Here is a 17458-nt window from a genome sequence, read left to right as displayed (position 1 = left end):
CCCCCCCTCCCCCAGCTAAAATGCTAAAAACTAAACCCCCAAAAAACCTAAAAAAATCTAAAAAAATCAAAAAAAAAAATTGTGTGATTTTTAGCTATTTTTAGGCATTTTTTGGTGTGTTCACATTGGTTCTCGCGGTTCTCATAATAAGAGGTGGTTCTCGCATGATCTTCTCCATATATATATATATATATATATATATATATATATATATAGGGGAAGGTTCAAATGAAAACCACTACTTATTGTGAAAACTCGAAAACTAATTAAAAAAAGCCAAAAAAAACATACAAAAAAATTTTTTTTTTAATTTTTTTTTTTGCAATCAAAATTTCGCAGGTTTTTTAATATAAAAAAAATTCAAAAAAAAAAATTTTGTGTAGTGCACATGTAATACTGCACATATGTATGTGTACTACACATGTGTATTATTACACATGTGCACTACACAAAATTTTTTTTTTTTTTTTTTTGAAAAAAAGTTTTTTTTATATATAAAAACTAGCGATTTTTATAAAAAAAATTGAAAAAAAAAAATTGTGTGTTTTTTAGACTTTTTTTAGTTAGTTTTCGAGTTTTCACAATAAAAGTGGTTTTCATTTGAACCATCCCCTATATATATATATATATATATATATATATATATGATATGTGTGTAGAGAGAGAGGGGGGGCTAGTATGCGGTAGTGGTTTTATTTATTGACAATGATTATCCACATATATTGGAAGTCTTTATAAATGTAAATTGTTTGTGGTTGATTGATAATGTATGATCAATTCCCAATGATGTTATGTAATGTTCTTAACTAATTAGAATGTGAGAGCATGACTTGTCATTACAAATGATAGAAATGGATAATGTTTTAGTTTTGTTCGTAGGATTAGTTACGTGATTGCAACTATATGATACATATTGGGGTGTACGTTCAAGGACAATAGAATATTAATATAAACCTTAGCATGTTCTTCCTACATTGATGGTTCGTCCTACCAACAGAGTAGCGGTCCTAGTTTGATTGAACTTGAGCGGAGATCAGAGTAAAAAGATGATCAAAGTAAAAAAGATCATTCGGCATATTACAAATTACAAAACTATAAATAAACAACATCTTTATGCATAAAGTAGTTGTATTATTAGCCTTGGGAGTTTTTCAAAAAAAAAATGAAATTTCTATTTATAACCTTAAAGTTTCAATATTTGACAATTTAAGTCTAAAGTTTCAATCTTTAGTAATTTAACCCCTGTAACTAATTTGATTTTTCACTTCTACTTCAAAAGTTTTCATGTTTTGCATTTTAACCCCTTGATTATTTTTTGTTTTTAACCCAAAGTTTTTCATCTTTTACAATTTAACCCCAACACTTTTTTACATTCAATTTTGATCTCTTGTACTTTACATCTTTCGCAGATTTTCCGTTTAACGTTTCGTTCTAAATTTTCCGAGTTAACACACCGCAACGTGCATGTGTGGTTCAACGTTTTTTCATCTACTTCCCCGTTTGACAGGCCCATCGCAGTGCGTCTATTTTTTCCTTTGATAGGTCTGTCACAACGCGCGGGTCAGGGATCGATTTAGTTATTCTTGTCTATGTTTTACACACAGGCTCGCGATCATGTAAAAAACATTTGCATTTCATCTAATATGATATATAACTAATGAATCCCCGCCGCATTGCGGCGGGTGGTAATTCTAGTTAAATATATAATTCAAAACTCACATACAATGAACTCAACTTACAAACAAGTAAAACACATATAAAGGCCATATTTTGTGATCTATTGTAGAACTCATAATAGATATGTAGAGTGCTAATCATATCGGTTGAACGGGCTTAACTAATCAACTCGAATATAATGTTGGAAATTTAGATAGTACGAATGGATATTAATTTAGTGAAATTATAATTATTTAATAGACTTTTCGTATGGATAATCAACTATTAAATAGAGTTTTTATGTCAAGTTATTAGTTTTTATTAGAATTTACATCTTTAATAAAATCTCTAATTAAGTAAAACTTTTCTCCACACCATGTCTTTTGTATGAAAGTAGGCTATGTGACCTAACTTGACAAGACTGGCTAGTTACAAGTAGAGAATTACAAAAGGAATTTTAGAAGAGAAAAACTTAGAAGAGTTCTTTGATATACTTGAAGGCTCATGTGTTGGGTATTTAGAGAGATAAGTTTTCTCTACTCGATTCCATCACTTTCATATCCTTATTTTTCCACAAGTACTAACACTATAATTTTATCCGACGTAACATCGGGCACGTGGCCATTTCTGGTAGTACAGACAGCTTCGGCTGTTGTACTCTGGGAGATAGGTGTGTTGTCTGTTTTTTGGAGACGCAAAATGTGTTTTAATGGAAGCGTGTTGAACACGTGCCTCAGCCACAACTGTTAACACCCGTTTGTTCTTTCTTGCATCAAAATCTGTTTGATGTAACCGTCGTAGGCTAATAAAAAAAAAAGTGAAGTTGTAGTATATGAACTGGGCTGTTTGTTTACCTCTTAATGAGGCTCTTAATGGTTCAGACCTCTTACTGGTTCAGCACTTAATGGTTCAGACTGTTTGTTTCACGAGCAGATGTCTGAATGGTTCAGACATTTGCCTCTGAATGGTTAAGATTTATACAAAGTCTGAATGGTTAAGATCTCAAATCTGAATTGGTCAGACATTTGCTTCTGAACGGTTAAGCATTATACAGGCTTTTAATAGTTCAAACCTCTTACTGATTCAGCACTTAATGGTTCAGACCTCTTACTGGTTCAACACTTAACCATTCAGATATTACCAAACAGCCCCAAAGTCAAGTTTTCTCCAAATGGAATTTGTGGTCAATTAAGTTTTCTTCTTATTAACTAACCACTAAAGCAAAATATGTTTGTTTATTTGTCGGTTTAAAAGAAGGCAATTAAAACTATGTGAGAAAAAGATTATCCGACTAAGAGACGCAACACCCACCTAGGATTCAGATTACAGGTTTCACACGAAACTTAGTTTAATTACTTAAGTACCACATAGACACGATCACAGAATTATTGAATTAGAATAACAATTAATGACAATTTTTAATAGTAACCGTATAATCCAATTGTCTGTTCACAAATACCAATTACGCACTGAATTACCAACCCGCTAATGATGTAAGAAATCACAAATACGTTTGATAAAAGACAAGTTTTTCAAATATAAGCAAATGTTTATCAGATTCAAACACAAGTAGTCAAGATATACTAGTTATAACGTAATCAAACAAAGTCTAACGTGCAAAACCTAACAATCTTTTACCCGGGGGAAGTAAAAAAGGTTTAACCGCTTGTCAAATACCCAACTCCCGGATGACGTTAGATGGATCTTCATTGACGTCAAGAGCCTTTATCTTCGTTACTACAAAAGAGCAAACCGTTAGCCTCGCCACGGAGGACCCCGGGAGGGGGATCCGTGACCAAGCTCCGGCGTGAGAGTAAGTAAACTTGCCAGAAAATGAGAGAAGTTTCCTCCGATGAGTGTAATCACCGGAAGGTTTCCCCTTTGGTGTGAATCTAGTTAATATGTGTATATTAATTATGGGAGAATGTTGGTCGGAAGTTAATGAGAGATGAGTAAATGAGGGTGTAGTAAATGAGAGGGTGCCGGAGATGATACCTGCTTTGGCTCCTTTATGCCTTCTCTTATATAATAGCCAGCTCCTATCTCATTAGAGATTTCCCACACGTGATCTAACGGTTTCTGATGGTTCTCGGGGGGTGCAGACACGTGTCTGGCCCCCAATGGTGAGATGCTCCCCTTAATTAATGTCCAGCCGGAGAAGTACAGTAATTCAGACGAGATCCTTTTCTTATCGAGCATTAAATGAGCTCTGTTCCTTTTGCTAGTTGTTTCCCGCCCGTTACAAAAGAAGAGAAGCCTTAATGGACAAGGCAGCTCTATCTTGTGGGCTTACACGTAACTGGGCCTTCAGAAAAATAGTCCGAAGCGGGTAAAGTGGGCTTCCCCACTGGCCCGTCGTCAAGTCATCTTTAGTCCCTGGTTCTGAGACCCGAGGCTCATGATCCGGGGCTGAGTCACAACCGCTTAAAAGGATGGTTTTCTTTCTGTGGGCCCACTCTAAGTCAGTTATAGTCATCGTCCCCACTAATCATCACGTCGCCGAGCACCTATAGCGGGAGTTAATCCCCTAGTAACACGTGCCCCTTTTTTGAATTTTGAAGAGACCCTTGACATGACGGTTACCTGCATGTCAGTTGTATCTCTTTAAATACCCTGTCCCCCTTTCCGGTTTCTCATTCAAACACTTCAATTCCTCTTCTTCCTCGTAGCCCTTTTTCTGAATCATAGTTTCTTCTCCGATCATGAGTCGTAGCGGCCGTTCATTGATAAGATCCATATTGTCGGCAAAGGATTTGAAATCCTTCGTCGAAGCGTACAACATTCCTGAACAATTTTCTCCTTCTTTGCCTGGCCCTAATGAGCCGGCGGAATGCACACCGGACAAAATACCTATCTATACACTGGCTTTCTCCTCCTGTGGGGTTCGGTACCCTCTTTCCACTTTCAAAGTCTCTCTGCTCCATCACTTTGGTGTCCATTTTTCTCAGATTCACCCTTTAGGGTTCATGAGGGTGGTTCATTTTGAATTATCCTGTGCAGCTATCTCGGGGGAGCCCTCTATTCCTTTGTTTTGCATGTTTTACAGGCTTGTTTCAGACGGAGATTGGTTTACCTTTGCGAAACGACAGAACAATGTCTCGAAGCCCTGTTATAGTTTCATGCCCACCTCCACTTATCCAAAGGACTGGAAGAGCAGATTCATCTTTGTTTCTGGCGCTATGTTGCCGGAGTCCCCTCTGCCGAAGGATCTTGATGCTGCAATTGAAGACGTTGTTCCTACTCTGTCTGCAGCCGAAACCGTTCAGTGGAAACGGATGTGCGAGAATACGACGAGGGCATTCACTTTTTCTGAAGGGATGCTTGCTATGGGAGGGTTGAGCCCCTCCTATCCGGTTCGTCCGAGGGCTTTCTTCGGAAAAAAGGGTACTTCTTTGTTCCTGATTTGTCACTTATGGTTACTCCCTTTTTTTATGTTTTTAGAGGTCATGCAGTCATCTTTAGTGTCCCTTTCTTTTGTGTAGAGATAACTTTGTGGAGGCTACTTCAGGGTGATTCCAAAGATGTTAAGTATGTGGTTGACAACGAGATTGATCCTAGGTTGAATGTGGAGGTACAGGTTACTGGGGGATCCACCCAGGCCGGGGGCTCTACTGCAGTGGGTGGTGATGAAGAGAATCCCTCTGATGAGGAGGAAAGTTCTCCTGACTTTCCTCCTGTTCATCCCTCTGGCCAAAGCGACGATGAAGATGTGGAAATCCAGCTAGTTCGTAAGAGAAGATATGCCAGTCCTCAGCCAGCCCCTGCTCCCCGTAACATCCGTCAAAGACTTCGGAGTGCCAGTGGTCAAAAACCTCCTCCTTCATCGAAAGCTGCTTCTGATCTCCCCCCTGCTGGGGTTAAACGTTCCCTGTCCAAGCACTTGAGGTCTTCGAGCCTAGTGAGTGCTCCTTTGCCGGTAGGCTTTATCTTTTATTTTATTTTTTCTGTTCTTTGCCTTGCCTCTGATGTTCTTTTTCTTACTTCTCAGGGGAGTTCCCGAGAGCCCATTGAGATTCTTTGTAACACCCCAAAAACGGGCTTGTTAATTAAAACTCTGTTAATACTAAAAGACGGGTAACGTACCATTATTAGTAAAAATAACCCGGCAAATATATGGATTTAAATAAGAAATCCTAATATTAAATAAAAACGAATCAAAGTTTTTAAGGAATTAAGTTTGTAAGAGCCTGAGTTAACGGGACTTAAAATAAAATGGGTTATGACTTCCCGAACCCAGTAAGCTAACTAGGAATAATTAACCTAGTTAATAAGTGGGGAATATTGTTAGAAATAAGTAGGTTGTGCCCTACTTAATTAACTGACCAAATTAGAGGGGCCAATGTTGTTAAAAATGAAACTTATATTATTGGTTTTAATTAAAAACAAAACCAAACATCTCAATTGAGATGTCTGGTCGTACATGGGACGCAAGGGGGCGACCTGAGCTCCTCACCAAGCCCTAGTTCATCACATATTTCACAAAATTGAGGGCTCAAATCAAGCTGAAATCGAAAATCGAGCATAGATTATTGATCCTCATCACAAGAGGATTTCAAGGTATGTAAAATTTGATGAAAACTCTCAACTCAAAATTCTCATGAAATTGGGAAAATCTAAGATTCATGGTTGCATGTTTGTTTTATGATGATTTAGGAACAATATAGTGTCTAGGGACAAACCCTAGACAAATACAAATTGAAATCATGTGAAATTTTAGTAAAATCCATGAACACCGTTGTAGGTGATTAGTGGGTTGTGTAGAACTTGATGAACACTAGGATTTCAAATGTTGTTCTAGTGTAATTGGATATTTATGAAGCGATTTCTGATTTGTTGATGTTAACCTTTATATAAAATAGACCGATTGACGTTAAATTTGGCTATATGACAAGTTGTGAACTTGAATATGAATCATGTAAATTTCTGCCCATAAAGTGTTTGTTGAAATGCCTCAAAGAAGGCTCGAAATTAGAATTTTTGTAGTTAAAACACCTAATTGTGATGTTTTGGCTATTATGCAAAATGTGATTAAAAAAGAGTTCTAAATGTGATAAAAGTGGTTAGAACTTTGGGTAAAATGGTGGTCTAAAGACAACGCCTACCGGGTAATTAAAGAGTGCTAAAACTAGTTGACGAACTCGATTACACAATTAGTATACTAACGGGCATTTGACTTTTAGAAAAAGTCAAACTGACCTACGATGTGATGAATGATAATTAGACATAGAAAATAAGTGAGGTGGAATAGTCGTGATTGTTATTGACTAATTTAACCGCTTTGTAAATGATGAATAATAATTGGTGCTTAAACAAGCCAGGTGAAGCTTGGAGTGAAAGCGGGTCAAACGAGTCAAGCATAGAAGAAAAGCGTAGCTCGGATGCAAGGTAAGTGAAACTTACACACTTATGTAGAATACTTGTTTACCCTACAAGTAATAAATGTGATAACGATAATAACGAAAATATGGTTTCCGACGCGGTTGGTACGAGTCGGAACATATAAGGATGATAAAAACCATGGTTTATGGTAAAGAGGGCGAATCGGTAAATTGGTCATGTAATGACTAAGAGGTTATGAGTTTTGATAAGATTACCTTGTAGTGTAATCTAATATTGAGACAATGGGTAAAAGTGGAAATTTAATCTAGTGTTGATTAATGTAAATTGACAATAAAAGGATACCCATGGCGTAAGCCGAAATAGGGTCAAAATTGTAAGAAATGAGTTAAAAAGAAAAGAAGGGGTCAAGAGGCAACATCCGAAATGGGTCGGATGTGTAAATTGGAAATTTAAAACCCCGTTTTACTACACATGTAAATGTTCGGTCATATGAGCCAAACGGGTCAAATGGTGGTGATAACACCATTTGACCATAATGACTAATGTTGGTTGTCAAGTCCTATGTAAACAGGAGTGAGTAGCAATTTTGGGATAATTGCGACGCTATAGAATATTGGTTAATAAATGCGAGGTGTAAACGGGTCTATACGTTGATCCGAGCCAGGTACGCATAAAATAAGTTGTAGTAAGATGTGCAATTTGGTCAAATATTAGTAGAAGTCCTTCATCGTAAAAAAATGAAGGATTAAATGTGACCAAAAAGCCCTTGATGGGTAAACCGGGTAAACAACCCTTAGAGGTTGTTTAGAAACTTATATTATGATTATTGTAACCTTTAGATGCGTATAAAAGTTGTAGGCGTGACTTTCAAAGGTTAAATGCCTTAAAATGCTTCTTGCCGTAAAATCTCTTATCCGAGGGGTAAAACTCGGAATATATAGATATCCACATTAGATCCAACACACTTACAGTTGTGGTGGGAGATTTTAGGATAAGAAATGTGGTGATGGAATGTTAGAAGCAATCGAAAGCGATTTTAGGTTTGAAAGTGCTTAAATACCCTTAACGGGTCAAAATAAGCATACGAGCGAAAACGGACTTAAATGGTGTAATAAACCTATGATTAGAACCTAATATAGTAGGTAACATTAATTTGAAGAAGTGTATGAGGTATAGGAATCAAATAAATACGTTTGTTTGATAAAATGCATAAACGGGTTAAAATTCGGTAAAAAGGTAACGAGTCGAATGTTTAGAAGTCTCAAAATTTCTTATGTTGAATGTGGGATTTTAACTCCATAAGATGGAGGATTAAATTACGGACGCGTAGGAAAAAGAATCGGGTAAAACGGATCAATAACGAAGAAGTTATGGCCGTTTCCGTAAAATCCGGTCGTGCTGAGAATATGCAGCAACCAGCTGCAACAATCTGTCAAAAAGAGACCGTGGCGTAGCGCCACGGCCATGGTCGCACGTGGCGACGACCTAATTTCTGAAAATATTGATTTTTTTTGTTTATTTCGAATATTTGACCCGATTAACTTGTTGTACTTGTTATTTAACTATCAAAACTGACTTCTAAGTTGGTTTTGATCATAGGTGAATGTCGAGAGTGCACGGATGAAGATCAAGCGTCGAGCAAGAACCGAACACGATTACGAAATAAGCTTCCGCACTATGTATCGTTATTATGTTAAACGACGAACGTACACGTGATATGTTGTATACTTTTAAATTGTAAAAAGTTTTTAACAAACCCGTAATTTCCAATGCATATATAATCTTAATTACATGATGGTTTTCGTAAATGATACGTAAAACCTTAATATATAAGAACGGGTGTTAGAAGTTGGTATCAGAGCCTTGGTTTAAGAGATTCAAGTATGGCGGGAAAGTTATGCTTGGACTTAAACCTTACGCTCCTGATAAAGATTGGTGTTCGGTTCGAGGCTTGATCGCAAATCCGGTAAGTACATGTATACCAATGGTTTAATATGATTAAAGTGTTGAGAACAACACATATGGTTATCGTGTAATACACGTTACACCAATAAAATCGATATAGAGTATATATAGTCAACGAAATTACACGCGTTGATGCGTATAGTAGAAAAGCCTTGTATTATAATACGGGCATCCTTTAATGTTGAAATTATTAACCGTTGTATATGTTTTAGTTGAAGGACACTCGCATATGAGGATAGCGAGAGCTTAACAAATTACGGATATGATAGAAGAACGGTCCGAAGTATGACAAGAGGAGCATGCTCACCAAGGACTAAATCGCGTAACGACCGCGGATAAATTTAATGGCAAGAAACGCCCGTCGGGGCAAGCATTACCAGGTGCGTGCTTTTAAATATAATCGCACAAATGACAATATGCAACAAACATGTAGAGACTGATTGTTGCATATGTAAGCTAAAAACTTGGAAAACCTGAATAGAATACCTATCCAGGATATTACTTCCAAGAAAACTAAATAGAGGCGTTACTTACATAGGGCGTGATGTGAAAACTATAAAAAGGTCATGCGTGTCATGTGTTAATCGCTTACTCTGGCCAAGTAAGTAGTGGCATATGGTACCATGAACTTCTTGTAGCGGACACATTTACGTCTGACGTAGTAAGGGCGGGGTGAATGGGACTAACTTAAAAGGTACCCAAAAGAATCAAATGTGCAAAATATGTGATAATAATGTAAACGCACAGCCGGGTGACGAAAGCGTATTATATTAGGATAATGAGCCCGAATGAAGGGACAAAGAAACACGTAAAATGATTAGGATATGTATCAGGAGGGGGTGTACTTACACTCGAACCCGGAAAATGCAAACATGTAAAATGATGTAGACATGTATTGGGAGGGGGTGTACTTACACTCGAACCCGGAAAATGCGAATATGTCTCTAAACGGATCATTTTTGTAAAACATCAAACTCGAGGACAAAGTCAAAATATAAAAATGAAGCGAGGTCTTAATGCATACCGGGAGGGTTGCAATAATAATGACTTCGGTAAAACACCCGGTTGATGGGTAAGAATTAAACACATGCGTAGACCGAGAGACGGGAACTCGGATGGAAAGTTAAAAGACTCGGGTTTTGAGTCATAACTAAAAGATGACAAGATAATGTAAATTGAAATTGTGAATAAATTATGTTAAACTATTTTAAAGTTGAACGGATCGAATATAATATCATGCCGGACGGCATGAGTAAACGCAAGCGGGATAATAGTAACGTTAAAAGCAAATGAATAATGAGCCCGGTAATGGGACATAATCAAATACGAATGTGTGTAAACTAGATAATGGTGAGCATAAGATAAACCGACGCATAAATAACGTGAGAATTCATAAAGTCGAAAAATGTGTCCGAAAAGAAACGAATGTAGCCTTAGACTACGGTCAAGGTCAAAGAAAATATCAAGGCGAAACTAAATAATTTTTAACAAAAACAGAATGCCTTGACACCAAACATGTATTTTAAGGATAACATGAGTAAGAAAATGATCTACGGGATCAACCTAACCTTTGGGGTTATAAACAATGGAAAGGTCTACGAGACTAAAACGACCCACGAGTCATGACTAGAAAGAAGTAGATTTTAAGGACCTCGCCTTAAAGAGGGGAAGGTCTAATAAAATAGCCCATAGACTAAGTGATAAAACCTACGGGTTAATTAGACAAAGCGAGGGAATAAATGGAGAATCCCCGCTGAAACTAGACTGTAAAAGAATAAATTGTGGACTGTCAATATTCATAATTCTGACAAAAGTTAAAGGGAAGATCCTAAAACTAAAACTTTGGTTTTAGCAAGAAATAACATTTTTACAAATATAAATTTTCTGATAGGAATTTAAATAATAAGCATGTAGGATACAAGTCTGAACACTAATAGGCGCAAGGCGATATATTCGAAAAAGTGATGTTTTCGAAAATGAAAGGTTGATATGAATTAAACATGAGGTGACACGATCACGGTCAAGAATTGCAATGTGAGGTAGAATCACATTATAACCAAGTGAGAGGTAAAAGTAACTGGACTAATAAGTCTAGTCAGTGAGACCGGTTAAGGTCCGCAATCCAAATCAAGAAATTTGGTTGCTTGTAAGAAGTAGATTCGGTATAACTGAACCGAATAAATAAATTTGAAAACAAAAGAATTTGTTGCTAAAAGTGAAAGATTTCACTAAAGACCTTTAAACGGATCAAAGTAAAGGATTCATAAAGAATTCGATAGTATATGAAAGCGATGAATATCGCTAAGTTAACTAAACTAGTAGAAATAACGGAATTACGTTATTTCAAGTTACATTATGTCGTATGAGGTACGTAGATGTTCTGTAACCAAAAAGATATTACCCTAATTTTTCTGGTAATACTAACAATTGGTTAAAGTATGAGTAATGCTCAAAAGATTACTCGGGTCAAATGCATTGAGTTTAGAACTCGATGAATTATGTAAGAAAGGTTTCGAGGACGAAACCTCTTTAAGGGGGATAGACTTGTAACACCCCGAAAACGGGCTTGGTAATTAAACTCTGTTAATACTAAAAGACGGGTAACGTACCGTTATTAGTAAAAATAACCCGGCAAATATTTGGATTTAAATAAGAAATCCAAATATTAAATAAAAACGAATCAAAGTTTTTAAGGAATTAAGTTTATAAGAGCCTGAGTTAACGAGACTTAAAATAAAACGGGTTATGACTTCCCGAACCCAGTAAGCTAACTAGGAATAATTAACCTAGTTAATAAGTGGGGAATATTGTTAGAAATAAGTAGGTTGTGCCCTACTTAATTAACTAACCAAATTATAGGGGCCAATGTTGTTAAAAATGAAACTTATATTATTGGTTTTAATTAAAAACAAAACCAAACATCTCAATTGAGATGTCTGGTCGTACATGGGACGCAAGGGGGCGACCTGAGCTCCTCACCAAGCCCTAGTTCATCACATATTTCACAAAATTGAGGGCTCAAATCAAGCTGAAATCGAAAATCGAGCATAGATTATTGATCCTCATCACAAGAGGATTTCAAGGTATGTAAAATTTGATGAAAACTCTCAACTCAAAATTCTCATGAAATTGGGAAAATCTAAGATTCATGGTTGCATGTTTGTTTTATGATGATTTAGGAACAATATAGTGTCTAGGGACAAACCCTAGACAAATACAAATTGAAATCATGTGAAATTTTAGTAAAATCCATGAACACCGTCGTAGGTGATTAGTGGGTTGTGTAGAACTTGATGAACACTAGGATTTCAAATGTTGTTCTAGTGTAATTGGATATCTATGAAGCGATTTCTGATTTGTTGATGTTAACCTTTATATAAAATAGACCGATTTACGTTAAATTTGGCTATATGACAAGTTGTGAACTTGAATATGAATCATGTAAATTTCTGCCCATAAAGTGTTTGTTGAAATGCCTCAAAGAAGGCTCGAAATTAGAATTTTTGTAGTTAAAACACCTAATTGTGATGTTTTGGCTATTATGCAAAATGTGATTAAAAAAGAGTTCTAAATGTGATAAAAGTGGTTAGAACTTTGGGTAAAACGGTGGTCTAAAGACAACGCCTACCAGGTAATTAAAGAGTGCTAAAAGTAGTTGACGAACTCGATTACGCAATTAGTATACTAACGGGCATTTGACTTTTAGAAAAAGTCAAACTGACCTACGATGTGATGAATGATAATTAGACATAGAAAATAAGTGAGGTGGAATAGTCGTGATTGTTATTGACTAATTAACCGCCTTGTAAATGATGAATAATAGTTGGCGCTTAAACAAGCCAGGTGAAGCTTGGAGTGAAAGCGGGTCAAACGAGTCAAGCATAGAAGAAAAGCGTAGCTCGGATGCAAGGTAAGTGAAACTTACACACTTATGTAGAATACTTGTTTACCCTACAAGTAATAAATGCGATAACGATAATAACGAAAATATGGTTTCCGACGCGGTTGGTACGAGTCGGAACATATAAGGATGATAAAAACCATGGTTTATGGTAAAGAGGGCGAATCGGTAAATTGGTCATGTAATGACTAAGAGGTTATGAGTTTTGATAAGATTACCTTGTAGTGTAATCTAATATTGAGACAATGGGTAAAAATGGAAATTTAATCTAGTGTTGGTTAATGTAAATTGACAATAAAAGGATACCCATGGCGTAAGCCGAAATAGGGTCAAAATTGTAAGAAATGAGTTAAAAAGAAAAGAAGGGGTCAAGAGGCAACATCCGAAATGGGTCGGATGTGTAAATTGGAAATTTAAAACCCCGTTTTACTACATATGTAAATGTTCGGTCATATGAGCCAAACGGGTCAAATGGTGGTGATAACAACATTTGACCATAATGACTAATGTTTGTTGTCAAGTCCTATGTAAACAGGAGTGAGTAGCAATTTTGGGATAATTGCGACGCTATAGAATATTGGTTAATAAATGCGAGGTGTAAACGGGTGTAATACCCTGAATCTTAATGTGCTGGTTATAAACGTGTGAAATATGTAATTTATATTTCATATATTGTTAAACGAGTAAGATAATTGTGTGAAAGGTGAAATATCTTGACAAACCTTGGCTAATATAGGAGACCGTTAATATTAATAATTAAATATATTATTTTATTTACCTTACTCTGTTTTTAATGAAACTTAGGTTAAAACGTAGATAAAAATATGCTCGTTCTAATGACATATTCGTCGTTTTATAAAACGTCATATTTTAAAAGTTATACAAGAAAAACGAGTTAAGCAGCTGAATTAATATATATAAGCAAGCAAGCTAGCAGGTCAAGCAGGCAGGTAGGCACGTCACTTTTATCCCACATCGCCCCAGGTATAATTTGAGGTGCCTGCTTGCTTCCTTTAAATAAGAGTCTCAGTAGTTTGTTTAAGTACCAGTTTCTTTAACGGGAATGCTCTAGTATAGAGAATCCTGAGTATACGATACCCCATTGGGTGTTGTTAATAGTCGTTTTTGGAGCGCGAGTAGGAGCAGAAGTAGGGAAACTCTACATCAACGTGTCGTAGATAGTTTTGAGGTACACTCTCGTTTAAGTTTATGTTTAGTTATTTATTATTTATTTTTAGTAGTTAATATTAGTTTTATTATTAGTAATAATATATTAGTAGTAGTAGTGTTAGTATTATTTTTAGGTACTAGGGTTATTGTCAGGGGCGGGTATTGGGTAGCCTAGCCTTAGTTAGGCATGGACTGATCACCCATGTTTAAACAAGGCAGTGTTAACCAATATCCAACCATGATAATGACTAGTTAGGTGTACCATTACCTAACCTAGGATTATGTAATTGTGTCAGGACCTTGAGACATAACCCAGTATTACTAGCGGCTGTTAAGCAATTGCTAATCAGGTGAGTCATCATACTTGTCTTTTAAACTGTGATAGTATACTCGTCCATAACTGGTAATAATGAGAATGCTGCAGTATGCATGTGTCAGTAGGGGTATATGGGATCCTATTATGCTTAATGAGGTGTGTCACAACGGGTCTATACGTTGATCCGAGCCAGGTACGCTTAAATAAGTTGTAGTAAGATGTGCAATTTGGTCAAATATTAGTAGAAGTCCTTCATCGTAAAAAAATGAAGGATTAAATGTGACCAAAAAGCCCTTGATGGGTAAACCGGGTAAACAACCCTTAGAGGTTGTTTAGAAACTTATATTATGATTATTGTAACCTTTAGATGCGTATAAAAGTTGTAGGCGTGACTTTCAAAGGTTAAATGCCTTAAAATGCTTCTTGCCGTAAAATCTCTTATCCGAGGGGTAAAACTCGGAATATATAGATATCCACATTAGATCCAACACACTTACAGTTGTGGTGGGAGAATTTAGGATAAGAAATGTGGTGATGGAATGTTAGAAGCAATCGAAAGCGATTTTAGGTTCGAAAGTGCTTAAATACCCTTAACGGGTTAAAATAAGCATACGAGCGAAAACGGACTTAAATGGTGTAATAAACCTATGATTAGAACCTAATATAGTAGGTAACATTAATTTGAAGAAGTGTGTGAGGTATAGGAATCAAATAAATACGTTTGTTTGATAAAATGCATAAACGGGTTAAAATTCGGTAAAAAGGTAACGAGTCGAATGTTTAGAAGTCTCAAAATTTCTTATGTTGAATGTGGGATTTTAACTCCATAAGATGGAGGATTAAATTACGGACGCGTAGGAAAAAGAATCGGGTAAAACGGATCAATAATGAAGAAGTTATGGCTGTTTCCGTAAAATCCGGTCGTGCTGAGAATATGCAGCAACCAGCTGCAACAATCTGTCAAAAAGAGACCGTGGCGTAGTGCCACAGCCATGGTCGCGCGTGGCGACGAACTAATTTCTGAAAATATTGATTTTTTTTGTTTATTTCGAATATTTTACCCGATTAACTTGTTGTACTTGTTATTTAACTATCAAAACTGACTTCTAAGTTGGTTTTGATCATAGGTGAATGTCGAGAGTGCACGGATGAAGATCAAGCGTCGAGCAAGAACCGAACACGATTACGAAATAAGCTTCCGCACTATGTATCGTTATTATGTTAAACGACGAACGTACACGTGATATGTTATATACTTTTAAATTGTAAAAAGTTTTTAACAAACCCGTAATTTCCAATGCATATATAATCTTAATTACATGATGGTTTTCGTAAATGATACATAAAACCTTAATTTATAAGAACGGGTGTTACATTCTTACTGGTCCCTCTTCTTTCCGTGTTCGGGATAAGACCTCTAAGGTGGGCGTAGCTCGTTTTTCCTCGGCTTTCGAGCTTTCGCCGTCCCGTGCCACTGGGACCAGTAAACCCACCCTCCTCGAATGTCTTGCTCATCGATCTCCTCTTGCTCCTTTGTTTGCCGATGCCATCCCTCCTGTTTATGTCCCAAAATGGAAGGTGACTAGCTCCTCCGTGATAGGGACTCCTGAAGCTGCCAGGGATTTCCTGAACCATGCTGTCCTTCCTTTACATAAATTTGTAAACTCTGCTCTGAGGGACGATCTCTTCGAGGATCAATACAGCATGTCCCTGTGTGAAAGCTTCTTTAGGGGTGCTGGGATGTTGCAGAGAATCGATGATCTGAGGAGGGCAAATGAAGGGCTTAAGGCCTCCCAGTCAGTTGTTGCTGGGCTTAGGTGCCAAGTGGTTGATGCCGAAAGGAAGCTGCAGGAGGAGAAGGTACATAGTCCCCCCCCCCCTTTTTATTTTTTATACTTACTGATCTTTTGTCTAGGGGGCTGGAGCTATGCTTGAGAGGAAAGAACGGGCTTGGGAGCGGGGGATGGCGGCGTTGGTTGAAGAGAAGGAGGAGCTTGCTGCTGAGCTGAAGCATTTGAAGGAAGTTGGCTCCGTTTCCAAGGAGCAACTCAATACCATGTATGCAGATTATGGGATAACTTCCGATGACAACCAACGATTGGCGGGGGAGAAGCATTGGCTGATTATCGAGGGCTTTGGTGCTTTCCTTGCTGTTGTTGCTCAGTTGGAGGACTTCAAGAGTGGCTTGGAGGAGGTGTACAGGGCATACAGGGATGTTGGCTACCAGTCGGGATTAAAGGATGGCTATGCTTATTCTGCTCAAGGCCTGGGCAGAAAGGAGACTCCTCTTTACAATTCTAAAGCAAAGAAGAGGTTGTCCAAGCTGAATGAGGAGTTTGGGCGTAAAACCCCGGCCATCCTTGGGAAAATCCTGGAGCATCCCCTGATCTCTATTAATGAATTGAAGGCCCTGTTCTCCTCTGCCGGTCATTCGTCTCCACCATCTCTTTCTGGGGGTGATCCCCAATGAATTCCAAACACTTAATACATTTCGATATGGTTGTAATAACTTTTACTTGCCCTAGGATACTTTTGCGTTTTGCTTGACTGCTTGGGAGGGGTCCTTTGTGTCGGGGACCACCTCAACTTCTAATCGCATGGGTTATGATTGTATATTGCTTCGTTGTTTTGTTTCTTGTTTTTTGCTGTGGTTGTTTGTCTTGCAGGGGTTCTTACCGAAGATCAGTTTGGGGCTTCCCCGTTTGGCGAGGAACCGCGTCTTTATTTCATCTTGTTGTATTTGTAATTTTATTCTTGCCAAAGTTATTGAGGCCTTTCTTTGTATATGTACTTTGTATTAGTAAAGCAGATTCCCTTTCGTGGTTTTGTATGTACGAGTGTATTTGTATTTTTTGTCTGTTTGTTAAACTATGATTGTCTGTTCGAGGCCAATTAGTGGATAAGTTTATAATGTGGCATTATGTTTTTAACTCGTTCTGTCCGTTTTGGGTTAGCTAGACCCTTATTAGCCCCACGGCCGGGCTTTTGGCATGTTTTGGATGCCTTGTACACGTGTGTTCGTTTGTTCTAGTTTAGATTTAATGGTGTTCCTGGGCACGTCTGCCTAGGTATAATGTCCATTGTTTTTTCAAAAGGGGACGTGTTCCGTC

At 37.3% G+C, this 17458-nt stretch overlaps 1 long non-coding RNA gene across 1 annotated transcript; it reads left to right on the top strand.

Annotated features, from left to right (window-relative positions):
- The first annotated feature begins 11918 nt into the window (after nt 1-11918).
- Nucleotides 11919-15583, top strand: LOC118479896. Its single transcript, XR_004861343.1, has 3 exons — nt 11919-12044; nt 12785-12871; nt 15476-15583. It is a non-coding gene; the product is annotated as an uncharacterized LOC118479896 (long non-coding RNA).
- Nucleotides 15584-17458: the final 1875 nt, after the last annotated feature.

Source organism: Helianthus annuus, chromosome 6 (genome assembly GCF_002127325.2).
Source record: "Helianthus annuus cultivar XRQ/B chromosome 6, HanXRQr2.0-SUNRISE, whole genome shotgun sequence".
Classification (NCBI taxonomy): Eukaryota; Viridiplantae; Streptophyta; class Magnoliopsida; order Asterales; family Asteraceae; genus Helianthus; species Helianthus annuus.
Note: the sequence above shows the minus strand (reverse complement) of the source record. Positions and strands in the feature narration are given on the sequence as shown.